The following is a 12,868-nucleotide window of genomic DNA, read 5'->3' on the forward strand; positions in this document are numbered from 1 at the left end:
ACCAAACATAAGGATTTTTCAAGCTAACCTAGATTAGTTATGTTCAACAGGGCCCACATTGTCAGAATATCACCGTGTTCAAGTTTCATAGAACAATATATACCTAAGCCAAAAGACAAAGGAAATAAACTTGTGAGATTGGTAGTAGGATAGCAGAGGGTTAATAGCCTAAGTATCTTTATCTCTTTTAAAAAGTTTTCAACTCTTTTTCTTTTAAAGATTTTATTTATTTATTTGAGAGAGAGAGAATGAGAGATAGAAAGCACGAGAGGGAAGAGGGTCAGAGGGAGAAGCAGACTCCCTGCTGAGCAGGGAGCCCAATGTGGGACTTGATCCCAGGACTCCAGGATCATGACCTGAGCCGAAGGCAGTCGCTTAACCAACTGAGCCACCCAGGCGCCCCTCAACTCTGTCTTTACAGAATTTTAGTAAAAACACTATTGACTTTATAAGGGGAAATTAATATAAAATAAAATTTGCACTCTAATAATCTGTTTTTCAATCTACTTGATTGGAATACATATGATTTAAAAGAGAAAAATGAAGATTTGTAGCACATATGGGGAAAAAAAGTTATAAAGATACAAATGCGTATTTATATAGTACCTCCCTCTTTCTCAAAGCCAACTTTCCACTTCCAAGATAAAGTACAAATCCCATGCCTCCTATTACTGAAGGCCTTCCTGACTGGGTATAAGCACTCTTTCTCCCATTCTCTCTCATTACTGCCCCCACTGGACCTTCTGCTCCCACCAATGCAGGGCTAACTGCCATGTGGTTTGTTGGATAACCTTTTGAGTCTCCATGAAAGAGCAAGAATGAGGAGGTATTTTCCCCCAAAGACAACACTCTGAAGTCCTGGTGGTTTCATCACTTCTCAAAATTCTCTGGAAATACTCCTTTCCTCTACTCTCCCCACTAGAGTCCAACAAAGCCATCTTGAATATTTAAATTTTACTCAAACATGAGAATTTGGGGATGCAAACAACATACATCTGAGGACTCTCGCGCCCCCCCCGCCCCCACAAAGAAGGTCATGCTGCTGAGCTCTGCAGTAATTTACAGCTATGGATCATACAGTCGCATCCACGTAAACTGGCAAATTTAAAGTGCTAATGTGTACTTTCTAGGTGTTTAAGATCATCCCCCTTCCTCTTCTCTAGTCCACAGCCTCTTCTCCATTAACTAACCTCTTCTCCATTAACCAGCCTCTTGTTTGCTACAGCTTTTCCTCACACCTTACTTGTTCTCTCCAGTCCTAGGCTGATATGCCTTAAACCGCATTCTGGATCCAGGTCCACCCCCTTTGACTTCTAACTGCACTGACTTTACTGCCATCAACTTCACAAATTTGATTTGGCTTCTAACTAATTCCTCCTGCCCTAAAAGTTCTGGATTCCTTCTTTCTTCTGACCCAGTGAGAGCTAAGGATCAGTTCCTGGACTATAACCCTACTGACTTTACAAGACCTCATGTGGCCAAAACCATTTAGGCTCCCTAGAAAACACCAGATATATTACTAATTTGTCTTTGATTTTACTCACTCAACCTTCACAAAACAATTATGCAATAGCTGACACAACTTTAAATGCACAGACCACACACACACACATAAACACACTTGCATCTTAACAAAGATAATATGTGTTCTGTCCATACCGTCAGTCTGAAATTTAATCACTTTTGAAAGGGTAGGCTATTCTTTCACACAAAGGAATTTATCTAGTCAAATAACTAGAGAGTGAGTTAAAATTTATTTAAGGAGGGATAATTAGAATACATGAAACTATTATAAGTAAAATGCACACAATGAAATAGTATGTATAGACTGCTGCCATAAGGTAAATAAAAATTTTATATACACATATATGTTTCATATATATTTATATACATACATACATAAAATACTATACTATATAGTTTCTAGTAAATTCTACATTGTGTAATGTTTAACCATAGCAGGATATCTTTGAGTGGTAAGAATATTTTCTTCTTTGTGCTCGTCTTTATCTCCTAAATTTTCTATAAGAGCTAGTTTTATTTTTATAATTTAAAAAAATCAATAAAGGCTACAGGGAATATGATGATGAATATAACAGTGCAGCTGGCTTTAAGCATTCACATGTGGATTAATTTTTTGAAAATTCTAAAAGTGCAGAAATGAAAATTGAAAACAGAAGGGAAAAAATAGAGCCAAAAGAGGAGCAGGGTAGTACATAAAAGTTCCAAATGAGCAAATCCTCAAAAGAATAGCTCAAGAGGAAGAAAGACTAGGAAGGCAATTTCAAAATACTATCTTACCCTGATGGCCTACTAGGATAAAAATGTAATATATGATAAATGTGGCATCACAAAATGGAAGGAACAAAAGGAATAAGATGATCAGTTAGGTATCAGGGGGAAAAAAATCTACCCAAACCTAATATCAGACTTCAAACTAAACTCTAAATTCTATAGACCAGAATGAATTATAAAAGAGAATCAGCCTTTGGGACACCTGGCTGGCTCGATCGGAAGAGCATGCGACTCTTGATCTTGGGGTCATGAGTTCAAGCTCCACGTAGAGATTACTTAACATAAATAAAATTTTTAAAAAGAGAGAGAGAATCAACCCATAAAGAAAAAGAAAAAAGGAAAACCTTGGTGAATATCTCTCTAGTCTTTGAATTAAAAAGTATTTCTTAAATTTAAAGCAATGGGGAAAATGAGAAAAACATCAATGGATTTAAATATGAAATACATATATATTATAGTCCTCAAAAATCAACATGACAAAAAATTAATATAATAAAAAGCTCACAAAAATGTAAATAAAGACAAAACACAAAGATCCTAACACATGAAAAACAAATACAAATGGTCAATTCTAAAAGAAACGGTAACAATCAAATTAAAAAAAAAAAGTTCATCCTCATATGAATCAAAGTTACAAGAACTGAGATACTTTTTTTTGTCTCTCAAAATGAAAGGTCAAAAAATCATAATAATGGGGGCATCTGGCTGGCTCACTCAGTAGAGCATGGGACTCATGATCTTGGGGTTATAAATTCAAGCCCCACACTGGATGTAGAAATGACCTAAAAATAAAATCTTTTAAAAATCATAATAATGTTGAAATGAAACAATTAGCTGGATGATCTATTAATGAGATTATGAACTATGCAAAAGTTTCAGGAAAGCATAATTTACCAACATGTAACAACTGGCCAAAAATGTTGATATCCACTTGTCCAGTAATTCTACTCCTATTCTACTTCTACTTCTAAAAATTGATTAATCCTGGCAAAATAAATGAAGACACACACACTGAAATAACACAGAAAAAAGGTTAGAGCATTATTTTTAATTGACAGAAAGCTGAATTAAGTGAAAAGCCCAACTTTGGGGGAACCATTAAATAAAATGTGGTACATTAACACAAGAAAATTCTACAAAACCATTAAAATATATATACAAAGATTTCTTAAAGACTCATCATGTTACATGAAGGAGAAAACTTGTGATATAGTATTAAATGGGAAAAATGAGAAGGATATTATATCCTGATCCATCATGATAAAAATGCATTGAAAAAGGCTAAAATGTTAATGTATTTAACATTTAACTCAGTATTTTTCACTGAGAGATCACAGATGATCTTTATTTCCTACTTTGTACTTTACTGCATTTCCAAAAGTCACATACTATTTTTATAAAAATAATAATAATAATAATAATAAAGTACTCCTGCATAATCACAACCAGTTTCTTCTCTAGGTTGAAGACATAAATTAAGAGTTGTACTAGAAGAGGGGCACCTGGGTGGCTCAGCCAGTTAAAGCATCTCTTTTTTTTTTTTAAAGATTTTATTAATTTAGTTAAAGAGAGAGAGAGACAGCATGAGAGGGGAGAGGGTTAGAGGGAGAAGGAGCTTCCCCACTGAGCAGGGAACCCGACGTGGGACTCGATCCCAGCACTCTGGGATCGTGACCTGAGCCGAAGACAGTTGCTTAACCAACTGAGCCACCCAAGCGCCCTAAAGCATGGGACTCTTGGTTTCAGCTCAGGTCATGATCTCAGGGTTGTGGGATCAAGCCCTGAGTTGGGCTCCACACTCAGCGTGGAGTTTGCTTGTCCCTCTCCCTCTGCTCCTTCCCCACTCACGCACTCGTGTGTTATCTCTCTCTCTCAAATAAATAAATAAAATCTTAAAAAAAAAAAAGTTGTACTAGAAGAATTAAAACAACTTAAAAATGCCATTAGACCAACTATTTTCTTATCAATCGAAAATTGCTGCAGCAAATGAAGCTACTCATTAGGACAGCCTTTCAAAGTTCTTCTAAAACACTTACAGAATGAGACAGAGACCTAACTAAGGATGGACAGCAAACAGGAAGATTTTTACAACATAAAACAAAGAGAAGAATATATCCAATGTTTAATTCAAATCCTTCAAATATAAATCTATAACCAGAGACAGTCTGGTATAGATTCTAGATATAAGAATAAAAGATCAAATGATCATATCAGGTGTTTCAAGACATAACTGTAGAAGAAGTCAGAAGAGTTAATTAAAGGGGTGCCTAGGTGGCTCAATCGGTTAACCAGGGTCCTGAGATCGAGCCCCACATCCAGCTCCCCACTCAGCGGGGAGTCTGCTTCTCCCTCTCCCTGTCCTCCACACTCCCCCCACCCCACTCACGCTCTCTCTCGCTTGGTCTCTCTTTCTCTCAAGTAAATAAATAAAATCTTAAAAAAAAAAAAAGAGTTAATTTAAAAAGACAGATAAGCTTTTTTTTTTTTTTTTAAGCAGGCACCACTGGGCTTTTCCCTTTGACTGCCCTTTTCCGTTAATTTTGTAATTTTATCTGTAAAACATGAGGTACGTAAAAAGACCAAAATTGTTACATTTCCTCAAACCACCTCCCCCCAAAACAACTATGACAACAGAAAATACGATAGACTAAAATCAACAAGGAGATAAATTTTTTTTTATGTATTTCCTGGCACAGTGCAAACGGTGGGTAAGAGATCTGGCATGATATCCAACTTCATGAAATATTTCTTGGTTCCTTCTGGTTCTTGGACATTACATGCCCTGGTAAGATTATTCTGCTCCCTCCCAGTTGGGGATGTTTATTTCCATATTTTAGCCAAGACAGTGGTAGGACACCATGTAGTCACAGTCATCATTCAAATATTTATTCATTCACCCAACTAATATTTAGTGCCTACCATATGCAGGCTGGATAGGGAAGGAAAATTTTCCCTATAGCTCTGAAGACTAATATTTTAGGACTGAAAGAAGCTACATTCAAAGGTTAGTGAACATTTTTATTATCCAAAATAGCTGAGGTATTTAAAGCAGTCATCTAAAAATTTTCATAGTTGCCTAATTGGTTGGTCACTATTTAGGATGAGTAGGGATGGCATAGATTACGGTAAGTATCCTTGAATCTCTGTGTACATCAGGAATTGACTGTAGGCTGAAAAAATGCCTCACCTGTGCATCATTTCTAGATGTACAGATGTATGGCTGTGATCCATACAAATTCATTCTTAAATATGATTGAATTCACAGTTTAAGAATTCATAGAATTCTTTTCATACTCATGTACTTCCTCATTAAGTGAATGCTAAGATGAAGTTTTAAAAGTATTAAAGTTAGAAACTGGTAGAGGCGCTTGGGTGGCTGCATCAGTTAAGCGTCCGACTCTTGATTTCAGCTTGGGTCATGATCTCAGGGTTGTGAGATTGAGACCCGCAACCAGCTTCATGCTCAGGGAGGAATCTGTTTGAGATTTATTCTCTCCCTCTTCCTCTACCCCTCCCCTTCATGCTCATTCTCTCTCTCCCCACAAAACAAATAAATAAATCTTTAAAAAAAAAAAGAAATTTCTAGAAAAATTACTCATTTCTAAAAACAGCTTTAGGGGCACCTGGCTGCCTCAGTTGGAAGAGCATGTGAGTCTGACTCTTGATCTCAGAGTCATGAGTTCAAGCCCCATGTTGGGTATAGAGATTACTTAAAAAGAAAAGGAAAAAAAATAGCTTTAACAACTATGGCTATATAGCAAAAGAATATATCACTGGCCTCTCTGCAAGACTATATTCAAAAAGAGTTATTTAGCTTAAACTAAATACCAATGGGTAGAGATGCACCAGAAAGTTTTACAATACATTATACCCCATTGAATGAATCAGGCCTAATATGATCATCTGAAATAAATAAATTCTCAGACTCTACCTTACTGGGAAAAGAATCAAGCCCTCACAGACAACTTTAATCACACTAAATAAATAAACAAAAAAATTAAGAGGAAACCACTAAAAATATTAAGAACAAGACACCAAGGGGTGCCTGAGTGGCTCAGTCTGTTAAGCATCTGCCTTCAGCTCTGATCATAATCCCTGTTCAGCAGGGAGTCTGCTTTTCCCTCTCCCTCTGCACCCACCTCCACTTGTGCTCTCTCCCTCTCTCTCCCTCTCTCTCAAAAAAATAAATAAAATCTTAAAAAAAAAAACAACACACCAAGATGAAATGGATTTACCACAAAATTTTATAATGATTCTAAAGAACATTTAGCATTATTTACTGGAATTATTCAATAGCATATAATTGGATGGGGAAATTCCTAACTTCCTGGCCTGTAAGGCATCAAATTTGACAAGCTCAAGAACAGTCTTCTGCTTTAACAAGATCATAGTATATTTAACAGTACAGTAGGAAAGAGATTAAAAATACAAATTACAGAATATATTTATCCAAATCAAAATAGATTTTCATGGACAAGCCCTAACAAGACAAGGAGAATTTTTAACGTAATGCAATGCTATACATTTACTCAATGGAAAATACAGCATGTAAAGACATTCTGAACTATAGCATTTATCCATAAAGAAATGTCATTATTAAGAGAACACAATTTTGCACTGAACAGCACCCACTTCGTTCGTCCTCTTGTCACTACTCTGATTTCCATTTTCTCCACACAGTCCAGGAACTTCAGGAAAAATGACCTCAGAAACCACTCCAGATGCAAGCATGGCTGGCCTAAAGGTCATCTCATCACCTTATTAGTGACCGGGTCAGAAATCTAGATGTAAGCCAAGGGGCATCTCATTGCCCTGCCTCCATGAATTGGCTCAGAGATCAGCGCTAACCCAATGGAGGTCAATAAGAACAAGGGAAAGTTTGCTCAGAAACTTCTGAAAAAGAAGTTTCCTTGCTCTTCAAGATGGAACCATTGGAACTGACCTGTCTTATCCTCTGGATGTTGTGTTGGGCACACCAGAGGCCCCAAAGTGCCACTGACCTCTAGCACTGAGGATGAGGCCAACTCAAAGAGCAGGGCAAGGGAAGAGAATACAGGAGCACAACCAGAGCCCCCTGATGTCCGCACACTTATGACTGGACTTCCTTCAGATGCATAACCCAGGGAATCTCCATTCTTAAGGCAGAATGTGCTGGAATTTCTGCTGCTGGCAGCCAAAGTCATCCTAATTGATTTACACATCAAAGGCTCTTTTGGAATTTCAAAATCACAGATGGGAATAAAGCACTGGGTCTTAAGCTATAAAAATGCTACAGAGAAGGACAAAAGGTTTTTTTTATACATGTGTGTATACCTATGAAAAAAAGTTAATTGATTATGTAATACACAGGAAGTGGCAAGAAACTGCTGAATATTTGATCCACTGATCTATCATCTACTGGGTCTGTGATTTAGCCAGCCTTACGGTGCATGGAGAAATATACTGATTCAACCCCTCCATCTATGTTATCACTGGTTAAGCTTTACACACAGTTGCATTCACGAACAGAGATTCTGATCCAAGCTTAAAGAGTCAAGCAGAGTACTTTATACGTGAGTTCTATCCAATTAAACTAGAGAAAAATGTTCTCTGCACAATTATTTGTATAAGGAACCAGAGAGAAAGGCCCGCAAAACCTTGGCTTTTACAAATTGAATACCGTGAGATATTTCTAAATGTAATACTTACGAAATATGATTAGTCAACAGCATATTTTAGCAAATTAGAGAAATCCCTAAAGATCTGTTTAAAGAAAAAAACTAAAAACAAGCTTTTACCTAATTATCAAAGGACACATTTATAAAAATTTTTAAGGATTATCTTAATAATTCACCTCTCAAAGCTGCAAAATTCTGTATAAAATCAAAATTAGTCAAGATTTTACCATGGCTCCAAAAGCAATGGGAATTCTTAAAAAACCAAAACAGTCTACCATATTTAAATAGTAACACAAACGTACAATATTCTTTTTTTTAAAGATTTTATTTATTTATTTGTCAGCGATAGAGAGAGAGCACAAGCAGGGGGGAGCAACAGGCAGAGGGAGAAGCAGGCTCCCCACTGAGCAAGGAGCCCGATGTGGGACTTGATCCCAGAACCCTGGGATCATGACCCGAGCCAAAAGCAGACACTTAACTGACTGTGCTACACAGGTGTCCCAGAAACATATAATATTCTTATACAAATTATAACATTCTTTGTGTTCCCTCCAACACGTTTAGATGTACCTTTGCTACCAAAATGCCTTAAAAATTGAAGCAGTGAATATTTATTACACATTCTGATTTTACTAGTTTTATAAAATAATTAAAAGATTATTTTTTTTTAAAGATTTTATTTTTATTAGAGAGTGAGAGAGAGAGAGAGAGAGAGAAACAGCACGAGAGGGGAGAGGGTCAGAGGGAGAAGCAGGCTCCCCGCTGAGCCGGGAGCCCAATGCGGGGCTCGATCCCAGGACTCTGGGATCATGACCCGAGCCGAAGGCAGTCGCCCAACCAACTGAGCCACCCAGGCGCCCCAAAAGATTATTTTTAAAAATAGAAATAATACTGTTTATTTCCCAGGTTATTCAACTTAGGTCAGAATGAGATTAATTGACAAAAGAGCCTTATTGAAATGCATTATCTTCAGAAAAGTCAGTTTTTCAGGGACCGTCTTAGACATTCCATACAGTTCTTGAGAAGGTCTGAACTTCCTATTAAAAAAATCAAGGGTGGCTTAGTTGGTTCAGTATCTGAATCTTGATTTCGGCTCTGGTCATGAGGCTGAACCCCAAGTTGGGCTCCACGCTCAGCGAGGGATCTGCTTGAGATTCTCATTCCCTCTCCTTCTACCCCTCCCCCAGCTCGTGCACCCGAGCGCATGCTCGTTCTCTCTCTCTCAAATAAATAAATAAATAAAATCTTAAAAAATAAAATAATAAGACTAGGCATCACCAATGGCAGAAAAAAGAATGATGCTAATGCTCTGTATGTCAGGCCCTACATGGCATTTTTTTCTTCATCTATTCAATGAAACAGCTCTGTGACATAAAAATGTTACCCTGTTTTCAGAGATGAGGAACCAGAGGTTCAGAGAGATCTATCAGCTATTAGGCAATGGAACTAGAATCTGAATCTACTCTATCTGGCTCTAAATCCAAGATCGGATCCCCAGTGAATGGATTAAACATAAGCAGATAAAATTACAAGGTGAGAAAAAGGAAAAAGCTATTAGCTGTTCACCAAAATCCATGTTTGTTTTGGGCTGAATTGTGTCCCCAGAAAATTCATATGTTGAAGCCTTAACCCTTAGTACCTTAAAATATGACCATATTTGGAGATATGGCTATTAAGGAGGTGATTAAGTTAAAATGAGGCTATTAGGCTGGGCGCTAATCCAGTCTGATTGATAGACTTAAAGTAAGAGAAAATGTGGATACAAAAAGAGACCAAGACCATGCGAGGACATAGCAAGAAGAGAACCATCTACAAGCCAAGGAGAGGACTCAGAAGAAACTAAACCTGCCTATACCTTGACCTGGGACCACCACCCTCCAGACTGTGAGAAAATAAACTTCTGTTGTTTAAGCTGGGATTTTGTTATGGCAGCCTTAGCAAACTAATCCAATGTTCTGTTATTCCTGGGCACAAGGCCAGGCAACAATTCCCAGCTTCCCTCACAGGTTTGGCCATGTCTTAGCTAAAGTCTTAGCTAAAGAAATGTGAGCAGGAGTGGTATGTGCCATTTCTAGACATTCCATGCACATTCTTCTATGTCCCTATCCCTTCCGACTGGGTGGAGGAGAGACCAGGCCTAGAGTGCCCTTCAGAGCCTCATAATGGCGACGGGAACATTGTCCTACCTGAATCCCCAGAGGACCACGTGAAGGAGAGTTGTCCATCAGTGTGTCAATCACGAATTACTGTTAACTGAGCAAGAAGTACATTTCCGTAACATCTGAGCTTTTGCGTTGCTTTCTTAGAGCAGCTAGACCACCTCGACACTGAGGCACAAGAAAGTATGGGGAAAGCGGAAAGAAGGAAAATACAGAAATGCATGTGGTGGGCCGCACTAGCTGCAAGCAGTAACTCCATCCGTCCGGGGCTCTTCCCCAGAGATGGCCTCAGCCTCCTGATCCTTTTCAACTCAGGGACTGCCAGGGACAGGAACACAATGCTTCCAATCTTGCAACATACTTTTGGAGAAATAACAGACCAAACCAGAATATAATTCTGTGCCATAAATTTTCTTAGCAGAACATTTGTTAAATCTGGCCCAATAACTCACTAAGTGTGTTCAAACACACTCTCAGAAGTCATGTCTGATAAATGGTAATGGAACACTCCCCCATCTTGGCATCTTCCTCCTGATGACAAGTTGCCCTGTTTGTGCTGAAAGCTACCAAGAGGTGTGTAGACAGCCTGTGGTTACCAACCCTTGATGTTGCAACATTTAAGTGTTTCTCTCTGTCCTTCAAAACTCTCAAAACAAATGAAACTTTGTGGAAGTCATATTACAAAATTCCATACAGCCATATGATACATTTAAGGGAGGGGAGGATGACCGATGAATTAGATTAGTCAATAAAACATAATAAGTAATAAAAAAAGTTAGAAATGACTGATCTATAGATCATCATGCTTACAGAGAAGGAAAACCAATCTTCTCTGAATAAACTTTGACTTTAGGTAAAAACTCTGTAGAGGCATCAAAACAATATTATCTTTGTGGGGTTTCACAAATGGAGAGTATATCACTGTATCAGTTATTCTCTTTCCTGAAAGAACAAGTTTGAACATTACTCTGAAAAAGTATTCTTGTGTGCCATATTTCTACTCTTTGGGATAGATAGATTTCAAAAAGACAAGTAATGTCAGATGGAGAGCCAATGCTGATTTTCCAGGCAATGGCAAAATCTCTCCAGTTTGGTGTCATATGCATATGGCCTTTTTGCATATCTGGGAAAAGAGCCCCTCCCAATTCTCCAGAGTCATGTAGAATTATCACAAGGGTCCTTTATAGGGTATATTCTACCGACCTTATCTAGTATAGATAAAAAGTACTGTTACCATAATCTGGATTGTATCTAAAAAGAGGTCCAAGTATATATGGCCTAAGATACTATAATTTATAATCAAGCAATGAGTATCTTCCTTCCTGACTGATAGACACTTTCTAACTCCTGGACAGACCTGCTACTACTTCCTAATTCTATCTCCTGAGAGGCCTAGCTAACCACCTCAAATTGCAGACTTGGCAAGTATCCTGGTTCTGAAAATTTAAGAAAGCTAGGTTCCCAGTCTTAAGTTAGCCTCTGCAGTGTTCCTATCCAACAGAGTGTTCTCCCTCTCATTCCTTGGACAGCACTGGAAAAATAAGACTATAACAACGAAGACCTAAGGAAGGCACCCAGAATTATACAATGCCCTATGGTACAGACCCACTATGATAGAAAAAAGCCCAACACTTGTGCTGCATGCCCAAGGAGACAGGACCACTACCAGGCAGTAAGCCCGGGAACATGGGAATCCCAGGCACGGGCAGTGCCGTGAATGCAGGAATAAGAATGTTTATGGCTGAGTAGGAGAGAGCAGAAACTATGGAGGAAGTGGTAACTGGGTTAAGCAAGATTTCAAAAGGCAAGGAAGGGCAGGGATAGCATTCCAAAGAGAAGGAACAGTATGTGCAAAGGCCTGAAAGTCCTTGGCCTATCTGAAAAGATAATAGCAGCCAGCATGACTGAAATCAGGCCCAGAGAGTAAGAAATCAGTTTAACATGAGCCCAAAGGCTAAATCAGAACTAGAAACTAAAAGGCAACCAATACCTCACCAAGGAGCCTAAACTTTATAGCACGGCACGTGGGGATTGTGACCCAAGCCTAATCACTTTAGGTGACTCTATCCAATGACGCTGGGAACCCAAGCAGTCCAAGTCACTGCCATCATTGCTAAACAAAATCCCAGGCTCTCCAGGAGCTATGGTTCAACTACAAAATAAGGGCAAGACCTGAGTAGGGGAAGGGGTGGGGCAGGAAAGCTGGAGGAGCCTATGAGGCTTACAAGTTTGTAGTGAGGCAGTCATCAGGAAGGTTTTAAATGGAGAAGGCTGTTTCTGTCAGAGTAGATTTAGCATGTGCACCACAGTACTCATGATTCTTCCTGGAATTTAGGTGAAATATGCCTAACACAGAGGCAGTGCTAAACCACTAGGATTCCTCCTCACCCCACCCCATCCCTCCCTAACTTACCGATCCAATTTTCAACCTGATTCAGTCTGTTCCTGATTAAATACTCCAAGTTTATGTAAAGTCTCCCTAAAAAGGTTCCAGAACAATAGAGATGCTGAAAAATCTCGAGTTTCAAAAAATTTAGGAGAAAAGATTATGAGCACAGCCTGAACATGACCAGAGGGCAGGACCGCCTTACTTTTTTAATAGTAGCCCCAAAGGGCAAAGAGCCAGACAGCAAAGTTGGGGAGTCTTCCCACGTGTGTAGAGCACCACAAAACAGGACTGTCAGCCCTGTCCTGAAGCTACCTACATTAAGTGACACTCGAGCCTTTAGCCCTTCACCCACCCCAATCCAGGGAGTC

General features: G+C 38.7%; 1 protein-coding gene across 5 annotated transcripts in view; it reads right to left on the reverse strand.

Annotated features, from left to right (window-relative positions):
* NNT (nicotinamide nucleotide transhydrogenase) overlaps nt 1–12,868 on the reverse strand; it is a 91,205-nt gene that overhangs the window by 47,430 nt on the left and 30,907 nt on the right. The gene's annotated exons all lie outside the window — the stretch shown is intronic.

The sequence above is a fragment of the Eumetopias jubatus genome, unplaced genomic scaffold (genome assembly GCF_037043125.1).
Source record: "Eumetopias jubatus isolate StellerSeaLion01/CBP00866 unplaced genomic scaffold, mEumJub1_p1.0 scaffold_5, whole genome shotgun sequence".
Lineage (NCBI taxonomy): Eukaryota > Metazoa > Chordata > Mammalia > Carnivora > Otariidae > Eumetopias > Eumetopias jubatus.